The sequence below is a fragment of the Ornithorhynchus anatinus genome, chromosome 17, assembly GCF_004115215.2.
Source record: "Ornithorhynchus anatinus isolate Pmale09 chromosome 17, mOrnAna1.pri.v4, whole genome shotgun sequence".
In the NCBI taxonomy this organism is placed as follows: Eukaryota; Metazoa; Chordata; class Mammalia; order Monotremata; family Ornithorhynchidae; genus Ornithorhynchus; species Ornithorhynchus anatinus.
The window spans coordinates 20,786,656-20,799,617 of NC_041744.1; the positions used below are offsets into that span (position 1 = coordinate 20,786,656).

The window sequence follows — 12,962 nt, forward strand, 5'->3', positions numbered from 1 at the left end:
GAAGCGACTTGCCCAAGGTCTTAGAGCAGGCAGTCGGTGAGTTGGAATTCGAACCCAGGTCCTTCTGACTCCCGGGCCCATGGTCTATCCACTAAACAATGCCACTTCTCCGGATGACCGACCGGAGAGAAGGGTGAGATTCCTCAGCATTGCCGGTCCCGGGCCTTGGAGCCGGGCGTCCCGGGCAGCGGCTTGGTTGTCGACCAGAGCAGGAAGGAGGGCTTGGCCCACATTAGTATTGTTTTTCTTTAGATTGTCTGTTTACACGTGCACAGAGGCACATGCTGAGTGCCCTCCGGGGCCACTGGAAAACCAGAATGTGAGAAGGACACGCTGTACCCTGTGCCTTGTGCGGGACTTCTCGATCAGAAATGCCTGGCTCGTGAAGCAGGGGCCACACAGAAAATTTTCCAGGAGCCCAGGGGCCCGGCTCCAGAGGAAGAGCGTGTGGTTTTTATTCGGCTTCCACCAGCTCCCCTCTAGATTGTGATCGGGGATTGTGTCTTCTGCCTCTATTGCACTGTAAAAATATCAACAGTGATGATGGTATTTGTTAAGCGCTTACTATGTGCCAAGCACTGTTCTAAGCCCTGGGATAGATACAGAGTAATCAGGTCGTCCCACGTGGGGCTCACGGGCTTCATCCCCATTTTACAGAGGAGGTAACTGAGGCACAGGGAAGTTAGGTGACTTGCCCGAAGTCACACAGCTGACAAGTGGCAGAGGCGGAATTAGAATCCAGGACCTCTTGACTCCTAGCCTGTGCTCTTTCCACTAAGCCACGCTGCACTCTACTTTCCCAAGGGCTCAGTAGAGCACTCTGCACACAGTAAACGCCCGATAAATACCACTGATTGACCGGCGTGGCTCACGGAACGAGAGGGACAAGGACTGTGGGGACCGGTGCCGGATGGTCAACCTACTCCTCGGTTTGAGAATCGACCCCACCCTTGCCCCCCGGGAGCTCACAGTCTGATCAATCCTTCAGCCGGTGGTATTTATTGAGCACTTACTAGGCACAGACCACTGAACTCGGCACTTGTATAATATGATGGAGTGGGTGTACACATTCCCCACCCACGAGGAGCTTACTGTCTAGAGGAGGCGGGGAGACAGTCTACTTAGCTGGATCCAGAGAAGTATACTGATTTCATCAACACTCGGAGGGAGGGGGAATAGATCCTCGATTGTGCTGGTTGATCGGCGGGTGAGTTGGGGAGAGAGAGAGAGATGAGAAGATGGACAGGAGAAGGTTGGAGATTTCTTTAATCTGATTCTCCAGGTCTGGGTAGAAAAATAAGGATGAGCCTTGGATCACTCCCACTTTAGAGTAGTTTCTTTGTCTTCATCTCCATCGGGAGATGATCAGGAGCAGCAGCAAGCTCTTACTAGACTCACCGTGTGGTTACAGTTTTTCCTCTCACCTTTCCCTCCTAGGTGGCAGTAATAATAATAACTGCGGTATGGCGGGCACCGTACTCCCCTCTCAGGATCGCTCCCGGAGAGTTTTCTGTGCTCTACCAGTCTTGGCTGTGGAAGGGAGAGTCAAGCAGAGGCCTAGCCCTTCCATTCCTAGCTTGGGCAGTGGCTGGAGAGTGGAAGGCAGTCTGCTACAAGTCAAAACTCACCCGTACCGGGCAGCAGCGGCACGGGAGAGTCGAGGGCGGAGATTTAAGTTTACCACATGGACGGAGGCAGTGGTAAATCATTTCCATATTTTTCCCAAGAAAACCCTATGGATACACTACCGGAACGATTGCAGGTGGAGGTGGGGCATTCTGGGGAAGATGTGTCCATGGAGTCGCTGTGGGCCGGAGACGACTCGACGGCGTGAGACGAGACGAGACACCGTACTCAGCGACGGGGTAGAGACAGGCAAATCGGCTTGGACACCGCCCCACGTGGGATTCACGGTCTTAATCCCCATGTCACATCCTTCTGACTCCCAGGCCTGTGCTCTATCCGCTAGATGCGGGACTCAGTGGAAAGAGCCCGGGCTTGGGAGTCAGAGGTCACGGGTTCTAATCCCCGCTCTGCCACTTGCCAGCTGTGTGACTTTGGGCAAGTCACTTCACTTCTCAGGGCCTCAGTTCCCTCATCTGTAAAATGGGGATGAAGACTGTGAGCCCCACGTGGGACGACCTGATCACCTTGTATCCACCAGTGCTTAGAACAGTGCTTTGCACGTAGCACGTAGTAAGCGCTTAAATACTACAATTAATTTTTTTATTTATTTAGACTACACTGTTTTTGTGCACGCCGGGTGAAAGAAGGGCTGTACCTGATCTGATCCGATTATCTCGTCTCTACCCCAGTGCTTACGATCGTGCTTAGCGCCTAGTAGAAAACACCGTAAGTAACTCCTCTGCTCTCCAGAAACGTGGAATTGGACTGTGGTGACAGGACGGATTCTGATGGGGAGCCTTGGAGACCCAAGCGAGACCAAGCCCTCACGTGAGACACTATTCTTTTATCTTTTCAGAGAAAAGCTTGGCCAGGCCAGACCTTCGCTAAGACTCACGTTCGCCAGCCCTTAGGTCTGAGGGCAGAAAAGCCACAGACCAAGCGGGGGACGCGCTCAGATGCCCTTCACCTTCGAGACCATCTCTGCCGTGGCTCCGATCGTCACGACCCACGCCGAGCCCCCCGACCCGAAACGTCCGTCGGACCACGCGCTTCTCCTGCCTCTCTTTGAACCCAAGGGGTGAGTGCCCAGATACCCTCAGCTCACTCATTTAAAAAACAAAATGGCAGGTGGGCCTCTTTATCATGAGACCGAAGGACCGACTTAAGGGGCTTTGGTATAAGGAGGTCCTTGTATAAGGGAATTCTTTAGTATGGGGGGTCCTGGTTTAAGGGAATTCTTTGGTATGGGGGGGGGGGGTTCTCTGCAGCGAGGCCTTTAAAAGCCAACTGCTGCTGATTTTCGAGGCCGTGCTGTTTTCTAACAACAGCACTGACGTTGGTGCGTGGAATGTCCTGGGGTTAATGAGTTACCGGCAGGATTAATGGCCCTCATCACCCTGGAGCCCGTCAGCTCTTTCCAGCTCACATGCCCCTCGAGGAAACCCGTGGGCATTCCCCGCTGCCCCCTCACACCTCACAGAGGGAGAGGAAATCAATCCCCGGATGGCGGCAGGGCAGGGAACGGAGACCCCGATCGGTCAGCCCTCCTCTCCCTCCCATGCCCTTCCTGGGGTCGGTTATCACCCACGATCCACTCGGAGAGCACCGTCCGAGGGGAGCAGCAGCCATTACGGTTGGCCGTCTTCCGATCTCAAAGCCGCCTTGGCCGTCCCCGAGGTCAGGAGAACTGAACGAGATGCTCTCCACCTGACCTTCCCATTAACGAAAGGGTTCAGAGAGGTTTGCTCGCAATCAGGGGAGTTTTCAGAAAGTTGAACTGAGGCCCAGAAGGGGTGCGTGTTTGTCACAGCATGTGCGAGAGGGTCATGGAGGCCCAGTTGCCTTAGAATGCTGAGTCCCAAAGGGCGGGGATCATGTTTGGTGCGTACTGGGTGCTCTAACTACTCAGCCCTTGATATCCGGAACGCCCTCCCTCCTCATATCCCACAGACAATGACTCTCCCCCTCTTCAAAGCCTTACTGAAGGCCCATCTCCTCCAAGAGGCCTTCCCTGACTATGCCCTCCTTTTCTCTCCTCTCGATCCCTTCTGTGTTGCTCTGTCTCCCTTTATTCATCCCCCCTCCCAGTCCCGCAGCACTTAGGTACATATCTGTCATTTATTGATTTATATTAATGTCTGCCTCTCCCTCTAGACCGTAAGCTTGGCAGGGAGTGGGTCTGTTTATTGTGGTATTGGATCCAGTCCCTGTCCCTTATGGCGCTCACCATCTGAATTGGTGGGAGGAGAAGTTAATCCCCATTTTACAGATGAGGGAACTGAGGCACAGAGAAGTGAAGCGATAGCACGTAGTACAGTGCTCTGCTCACAGTAAGTGCTCAAAAGATGTGACTCTGACTGGTAAATAATCACACACTAACACCCCGCTACCGGGAATGAGACCATCATTCCCCTAAGGCAATGTCCCTTCCATTTTGGTTAGATTGTAAATCCCTCCAGGGCAAGGATCGTGACTTTTTCCTGTCAGTTAGTCAATCAGTGATATTTATTGAGCACTTACTGTGTGCAGAGCACCGTACTAAACGCTGGGTGAGCACAATACGATGAAGCTGATAGATGCGGTCCCTGTCCTCGTGGAGTTTACAATCCGGTCGTGGAGACAAATGCTAAAATCAGTTATATTTATTGTACTCTCTCAAGTGGTTAGTACAGTGCCCTGCAGGCGCTCAGTCAATGCTATCGATTGACGGATGCCTACGTTGTTCGAAAGGAAATCTGGCAGGGAACACATAGGAGAGAGCCAGAGGCCCTGCTCTCTCGCTAAATGCATGCAGCGTTTCATTTTCCTGTTATCTCAAAAGTATAAACGAAGGGATGGAATTCCAAAATACTCGTCCCAGGATGCCTGTCCGGAAGAATTTGCCCTTCAGTTATACGCGAGCGCAACATGTTGATGGAAATGAAAGACAAACAATAAGGGGTTCGTTGCACAACTTTTTTTTTCTTTTTGGATATTCAGAGAGGTTTGACTGATATGAAAGCATCTTGGTCAAATGACTTTTTCACAGTCGGGTACTCCTGAATGAATTCTTTCTCCTCCAAACAATGAACAGAAATCCTGGGCCTTCAGAGGCTATTTTCCTTGGGCATTTACACTATACCAACTTAGAACAACGTCCACTCTTGTGATGGCAATCTTTCCAGAGCCACTGAACCCAGAGTGTAGAGTTGGAGGTTACTTTGTGAGTCTACCAACTCTCTTATATCGGGCTCTCCCAGGCGCTTCGTACAGTGCTCTGCATACAGTAAGTGCTCACATGAATACGATTGATTACCAAACCAGTCCAATTTGCTTCTCTTTCCCCCATCATCTGAGTCTTCCGGGCCCAGACCGTTATTTTTACCTCTGGTTTTTTTAAGCTCTTCCTATGTCTAACACTGTCCTAAACCCTGGGGTAAATACAAGTTAATCAGCTCGGACGTAGTCCCTATCCGTCACGGGGCTCACAGTGTAAGTAGGAGAGAGATCAGGTTTTGAATCCCCATTGTGCCGTTGAAGAAACTGAGGCTCAGAAAGTTAAGTGACTTGCCCAAGGGCACACACAGCAGGCAAGGGGCAAAGCCAGGATTGGAACACGAGTCCTCCGGCTCCCAGGCCCACGTTCCATCCACTCGGCCACTCCGCTTCCTCTTAAGTAATCTAGACAGTTGTAGCCGTCTGATACTTGGGTGCTAAAGTACAGTTGATTCTCAATTAACTCAGAAAGGGGTAGGTCAGTGGAGCTGATAATACAAAGCAACAGATAAAGTGAAGAGGGAAAAAGGTGGAGAAAGGCTTAGACGGCCTAAGGTCCCACCTCTTCCAAGAAGCCTTTCCTGATTAATTCGCAGCACCCGAGCCATGGCAAGCCATTAACCACCCTTAATAATAATAACAGGGATATCTGTTAAGTGCTTACTATGTGCCAAGCACTATACACGCATTAAGGTGGCTACAATTCAATCGCACCAGACACGGTTCCTCACCCATTTGGCGACTCGCTGTCTAACGAGGAGGGACGGCGGGAATTTAATCCCCATTTTGCAGATAAGCAAACCGAGGTTCAGAGAAAGTTCAAACGACTTGCTCAAGTGACTTGCCCAAGATCGTACAGCAGGCAAGCGGCAGAGCCGGGATCAGAACCCGGGTTTCTCGACTCCCAGGCCCTCGCTCTTTCCTCTAGGCCAAGCTGCTTCTCAATCAGTAGTATTTACTGAGCACTGCAATAAGCGCTTGGGAGAGTACACTAGAAGGAGACCGAGTCCCTGCCCTCAAGGACTTTACAATCTTGTTGGCGAGACAGGCACAAAATAAAATCGAGATAGGCGGAGCAATGAAGTGATATGTATATGAGTGCTACAGACAAAAGGGTTTCTTTTTTAGTTTTTAAAGGTGTTTATTGAGCACTTACTTTCATTCAATAGTATTTATTGAGCACTTACTATGTGCAGAGCACTGTACTAAGCGCTTGGGATGAACAAGTCGGCAACAGATACAGTCCCTGCCTTTGACGGGCTTACAGTCTAGCACTTACTCTGTGCAAAGGACTGCACTAAGAGCAGGGGAGAATATAATAGGTGGTAGACACATTCTCTTCCCTCCGGGGGCTTACAGTCTAGAAGGGGAGACAGACATTAAAATCAATTACAAATTTATAGAATCTATCAATCAAGCAATGATCTATATTAAGCACTCACCACGTCCATTAGCATTATTTTGAATGTTTGGGAGAGTTCAATACAGCAGAGTTGGTAGACACGTTCCCTGCCCACAGTGAGCTTACAGCCTCGGGAGCGGAGGGGACAGACATTAAATGATTTGTCCGCCAACTATGTTGTCTTTTACAGTGTTCTGCCCTTAGTAAGCGCTCAATAATACTAATTATTATTATGCTACTTGTTAAGTGCTTACTATGTGCTAAGATCAGTTCTTAGCATTGTGTTAATCTGGTTGGACACAGTCCCAGTCCCACAGTGGGCTCACACTCTTAATCCCCATTTTATAGGTGAGGTAACTGAGGCCCAGAGAAGTTAAGTGACTTGCCCAAGGTTACCCAGCAAATTTTGTTGATTGACAGTTTGAGACTTAACTAATCAAGGAAGAGAGGCTGGAACTCTCTATAGCTGTCTGAAGGATGGGGGAGGTGGTCCGGGATAGGAGAAGCCAAGAGAAGCAAGCTGGAAAAAACTTAAAAAAACAAACCAGCCATGGATAATCCACCAAGTGGATGTCACATTCTGGGTTGATCGAGAGTTAGCCATCCTTGAGTATATCAGTGTCCAGCCAATGAAGTCCCTGAAAAAGGTGTTCGTTACATAGGAAGAAATGGTTGGCCTCGGAGAAAACTGCAGATTCATATCCTTAGAGGATATTTCGCCTTCACGCCTCACAAAGACAGAAAAAAAAATCCTTCACTCTGGAGGGAAATCGCCATATAACTTGAAGGACCGGGATCAGGGGAGACCAATTAAGGAGGTCGTTAGAATGGCAGCCCACCGTGACTCTGAACAAGGACAAACAGCAGCTTCCCTCTTGGGCTTTGGAGGCGTGGGCTGAGACAATTGTGGCTTTTCTTTTTATACCTGGATGAGTCTGACTTTGAAGTGAAAACCCCAGGCTTTCTGTCGTGATCGTGCCCCGCTAAAAACCCAGCCTTCGCCCTTTATTTGGGGCTGATTAGACCTCTTCCTGGTGCCTACCGATGGTCGGTCTGGGGCCTGCTTCTACCCGACTACTACAGGTAGAAAGTCCCAAGCCTGCAAACTATCAATCCATCATCAGTGGAATTTACCCATTGTAAGCTCATTATGGACAGGGAAAGCACCTGCTAATTCTCTTGTATCGTACGCTCCCCAGTACTTAGAACGGGGCTCTGCCCGTAGTAAGTGTTCGGGAAATACCACCGATTGATTGAGCACTTACTTTGTGCAGAACACTTTACTTAACTCTTGAGAGAGGACAATACAGTGCAGTTGGTAGACACAATCCCTGCCCGCAAGGAGATTACAGTCTACAGGTCCAGCCTTAGCCCTCACAGGTCTTAAAAATAAAAATCCCAAACTAACCTTTCGGTCTACGCTTGGCCTGTGGGAAGTACTAATGATTTGCAATGAATTTCAGGTGAATCGGGATGATGTTTGAGAAGTAATGTGGCCTAGTGGAAAGAACGTGTGCCTGAAAGTCTGAGGACCTGGGTTCTAATCCTAGCTCTGCCACTTGTCTTCTGGGTGACCTTGGGCAGGACACTTAACTTCTCTCTACTTCAGTTTCCTCATCTGTAAAACAGGGATTCAGTACCTGTTTTCCTTCCTTCTTTGACCTGAGCCCCGTGTGGGAAAGGGGCTGCATCCAACCTGGTTATCTTGTCTTTTCCTCAGCACTTAGTAGAGTGTTTGGCACATAGTAAACACTTCACAGATTCCACAGTTATTAAGAGTGATCCACGGTACACACGAGTGGCAGGAGAAAGACATAGTGCAGGTGACTCCGCCCAAACCTCCAACACTACAATCGATTCCTTCAGGCAGGTTCATTTCCCCCGGATCTTCCTGCCCGAGCCAAGGCTCCGCCGTCATTTATGATGGGAGACTTCATCGCGGTCTTCCTAAAATGCACGGCCCCCCTCACCCTGTTGGATAGGGCTCTGGGCGGAGCAGATCTTTATTTTGAGATCGAAAAAGGGAATAACTTTTAAGAGCAACCATCTTACTTGCGATGTAATAACATGATGAAAAATTAGGTAGCTCCCAGAGACAATCAGTCATATGTTTCTTCTGAAAACGAAACTAGCATCGTCTTCCAGAAGAAAACAAACCAAAAAACTTTAAGCGAGCCTGGTGATTTTTCCGTCCCTCTGTCCTGAGGGCCAAGATCGCCGATGTCCCTCAGCTTTAAGACAACGAGGCTTTAATCAGGATCGAGCGGTTTGCGTGACCTTGAGAAGAGGAGGGAAAAAGGAACATGCTTTTTCCCTCTGGACACGTCCTTGTTTTGAGTTCTTGCCTTCATCTGGAACGTCGGTCTTGAAATCATTTTACGTGCATTTCCTAATTAACCCTCAGAGTCCCCGGAGTCTTTATAATGATGGTATTTATTGGGCACTTACTCTGGGCCAAGTGCTGGGCCAGATACAAGATAACCCGATCAGACACTGTCTCTGTTCCAATCAATCATTGGTATTTTTTGAATTACAATCGTCTCACTCCATAAAGAAAGCACCACGTGTCCTTCATGCAGAATCACGGCGGGTTGCCACTCTAATGATCTCTTTACTAGGTCTCCCTGTCCCCGTTCTTCCAAATGTACAGCATTTTCCCTCCACGCTGAAGGAGTATTTTTTTTTTTTACGTTCTTTTGAGGCGTGAAGGCAAAATATCCTCTAAGGATATAAATCTGTGGTTTTCTCTGAGGCCAACGATTTCTTCAGATGAAACAGGCACCTTTTTCAGAGGGTTCGTTGGCTTGACAGTGATGTACTCAAGGACGATTAACTATTGGTTATCCAGGAGCGTGTCATCCAATTGGTTTTTTTAAGCTTTTTCAATCAGTGGTATTTACTGAAGGCTTTCTGTGTGCAGAGTTCTCTACTAAGCCCTCGGGAGAATACAACAGAGTTGAGAGACATATTCCATTTATTCATTCAGTAGTATCTATTGAGCGCTTACCGTGTGCAGAGCAATGTTCTAAGCGCTTGGAAAGTACAATTTGGCAGCAGAGACAATCCCTACCCAACAACGGGCTCACGGTCTAGAAGGGGGAGACAGACCACAAAACAAAGCAAGTAGACAAAACGAGTAGACGATTCCCTTCCCAAAAAGAGCTTACTGTCTAGATCGGGAGACAGACATAAAAATAAATTACAGATATATCCTAAAGTGCTGTGGGTGAGGTGAGTGCTGGGTGATTAAAGGGCAGAGATTCAAATGTCTAGACAACACAGAAGGCAGAGGGAATGGGGGAAAGACGGCTCAGCCGGGGAAGACCTCTTGGAGGACATGTGATTTTAATAAGGTTTTAAAGATGGGGAGAGTGGTGGAAGGTTGTATATGAAGGGATTCACCACCTAAGAGGGAGACAGAGCAGGTGACATTCCCATGTTACAGATGAGGAAACTGAGGACCTAAAGGTCACGCAGCAGGCCCATATTCCCTTCCCATAAAGAGCTTCTGTCTCGATGGGCAGACGGACATAAAAATAAATTATAGATATATCCGAAAGTACCGTGGGGGAAGTGAATACCGGGCGATTAAAAGGTACAGGTCTCCAGCGCTTAGAAAAGTGCTCGGCACATAGTAAGCGTTTAACAAATACCACTGTTATTATTATTATCATAAATGCCTGGGCAACACAGAAGGGAGAGAGAATGGGGGGAAGATGACTTAACCAGGGAAGACCTCTTGGAAGAGATGTGATTTTAATAATATTTTAAAGATGGGGAGAGTGGTGATCTGTCACGTGAAGTGAGCAAATGACATTCCCATGTTACAGAGGAGGAAACTGAGGACCGTAAGGTCACACCGCAGGCCCCCGGCAGAGCTGGGATTAGAAACCGGGACTCCTGACTCTTAGTTCCAGGTTCTTTCCATTAGGCCATGCCTTCTCCCCCTTCCTTAGACCGGAGCTGGCTTTAGGTTTGCCCCGGGCAATGCCGGGCATTTCCCCGGGAAAGTTCTCCGGGTCTCCGAGAGGAAGAGACAGAGGCAGAGAACGCGGTCGAGGCGTCAGTGACCCACCGCCCCCAGCTCCGCGTGCCCGCTGGCCGTGTGGATGGTGGCAGCCTGAGCCAAGGTTTTCCATTCCGTGCCGGTGGGTGTTTTTTGGAGACAAAGATCTGATGAGGGTAACGGTGCAGCCAGGAGAAGGTGGAAAAACACCCCACACCGTTACCACTCCCGACCGGGGAGGCTTCACAGTCCTTTACCCGGCCCCGACTTCCACCCTTTTCTGGTGCCGGAATCCTGCTTCTTGGGCCGGGGATCGCACTCAACACGCTCCCCGCCTCAGAGAGTGCCAGAGAGGAGCAGAGGCTCTAGTCAGCAACAGGGATTTCTGCAGGTTCTGATCATGATTATGGTATTTACTAAGCAGTCATTCTCTGCCAAAGCACCGGGAGAGGAGCACGGTAATCAGATCAGACCCACCCCTGTCCTGCAGCGGGCTCCCGGTTGATCTCATCCCCATTTTACAGAAGTGGAGACCGAGTCATAGAGAGGTTGAGCGACTTGCCCAAAGTCACACAGCAGACGAGGGGCGGAGCCCGCATCCGACCGCAGGTCTCCCGACTCTACCCCCCGGGCCCCACTGCTTCTCTCTGTCAGCACCTTTTCCAGAACCCACACATTGGGACGAATGGCCCGTGACCCAGACTTCACCCGAGAGAAATTTAATTCAATCCCTCTCCCACCCAGGCAGACAGAACAAATCTTCTAAATCTACTAGAGGATAGTTGAAGAGCAGAAGTCTCTTTTCCAAGAAATCCCTTCCAACCAAATTCAGCTGGATCCATCCAATAATTCCCCTTTGCACCCATTTTTCTTGTTGGGGCTCTCGCTCTAGGCTTCTGGTGGAGAGGGAGGGGATCTCGCCTTGAAATCGGCCCAGGGCGTTTCTCTTGTTTCCCTGTGGCAGCCTTGAGGATTTATCCGATTCCCACTTTGAAGGAGGCTGCAGTATCGCCTACTTGATAGGCCGTTGGCCGCCACGTCGGAGACGTGGGTTTTAATCTTTTCCGCCCGGTTGACCCGCTGTGTGACCTGGGGCGCGATGCGTAACCTCTCCGTTCTCCGCTTCCCCTCTCCCCCAAAAGGGAGGCCAAAATGCCCTTTCCCTGGATTTCACCCCGAGGGAACATTTGGAAGCTTGAACCTCAGGAAAAAAAAGGTGCAGAACAGAGATAGAGGCTGCAGTTATGAATGACAACAGCCGAGCACGCTTTGCTCCGAATCCTCCGTATTAAAGGCTCAAAGCAGTGCGCGGACGTGCTAAAGCCTAGATGCCATCTATCTTTCATGTTTTGAGGTACCCGCTCCTCTTCGGTGGCAGACAGAGGGGTAGTTGGAAACCTAATCTCGGGTTAATCTAGCAGGCTCGACCGACAGAGTGCCGCTGTTTAATTCCAGCTCTCCGGCCCCGACTAGACCTGACAGAAAGCCCGCGGTGGTGTCCGCGGCTAAAGGCAACCTAAACGAGAGCATCTGTATGCGTTGCAAAAGGAAGTCGAGGAGCATTGATTGTTTCCGTGCTCTGGGAATCCCAACGACCAATCTGGGGAGGGAGTTTCCTTCGGGAGAGGGGGAATGGGCCAAGAGGTGCCAGAATACACCCACGCACGCACGTTCACATTTCCATCCTCTCTTTTCCTCTCTCCGAGCGACTGGTGGAGCGTCTGGGAGGTCACTGGCCGCCCACGGTCCGGAACCCCGGGAGGTGGCCTTCTTCCCGCCTTCCCCGGTGAGGCAGACTCCAGTTGGCAGGCCTTGCCGGCTCTCGGCTTTGTACGCGACGGACAGAGCGGGTGACTCCAAAGAGTGGAAAATGCCAAAGGGTTGCCTCGGGCCCCGCAGAACAGCAGAGGGAGAGAGGTTAAATGTCTGCACAGCCGGGAGAGATCAGGGGGTCTTGGGCCATGCCAAGGGGTAAACTTCGGGGGCTGGTGTTGCGAGAGAAGGTCGGAAGGTGGGCGGGCTCGCAGCCGGTGAGAGAATCTGTCGCATTCTTCTTTGAACTTTGGTAAGAGCTTTGTACCCACTGGGTGCTAAGGAAATATTACTACTACCCAGAAGTGGGAATGGGCCCAGATAGATGGTTAATAAACGCGTCTGATGAAGGGCAGAGAAAAAGCCAATCGATCAGTAGTATTTATTGAGCACCCTCTCGGTATCACACGAGGAGAGTTTCCACGACTCTGCCAGCCTCGGCTACGGGAGGGAGAGCCAGGCAGAGGCTCGCCCATTCCATTCCTAGCCTGGCCAGTGGCTAGCGAGTGGAAGGCCATCTGCTACAAATCAAAACTCACCTGTGCTGGCCACCAGCAGCACGGGAAAGAGGGCGGAGACTCAGGTTTACTAAGTGGAAGAAGGCAGTGGTAAACCACTTCCTGATTTTGACCAAGAAAACTCTCCGGATCCACTACCAGAAGGATTGTGGACGGAGGTGGGGCCTACTGGGAGAGATATGTCCGTGGCGGCACTATGGGTCGGAGATGAGTCAACGGCATAAGACAAGACAATTTATTGAGTGCTTACCGGGCGCGGAGCACAGTAATAAGCGCTTTGGGAACGTGCAGTACGACGGCATCAGGAGAGCACCTTCCCTGCCCACCAAAGTCCCAGTCCTCT

General features: G+C 50.3%; 2 non-coding genes across 2 annotated transcripts; both read left to right on the plus strand.

Moving 5' to 3' along the window:
* The first annotated feature begins 1,480 nt into the window (after positions 1 to 1,480).
* Positions 1,481 to 1,618, plus strand: LOC114818127. The gene has a single exon (XR_003765948.1). It is a non-coding gene; the product is annotated as a small nucleolar RNA SNORA7 (small nucleolar RNA).
* Positions 1,619 to 12,492: 10,874 nt separating this feature from the next.
* Positions 12,493 to 12,630, plus strand: LOC114818114. Its single transcript, XR_003765934.1, has one exon. It is a non-coding gene; the product is annotated as a small nucleolar RNA SNORA7 (small nucleolar RNA).
* The last annotated feature ends 332 nt before the right edge of the window (positions 12,631 to 12,962 follow it).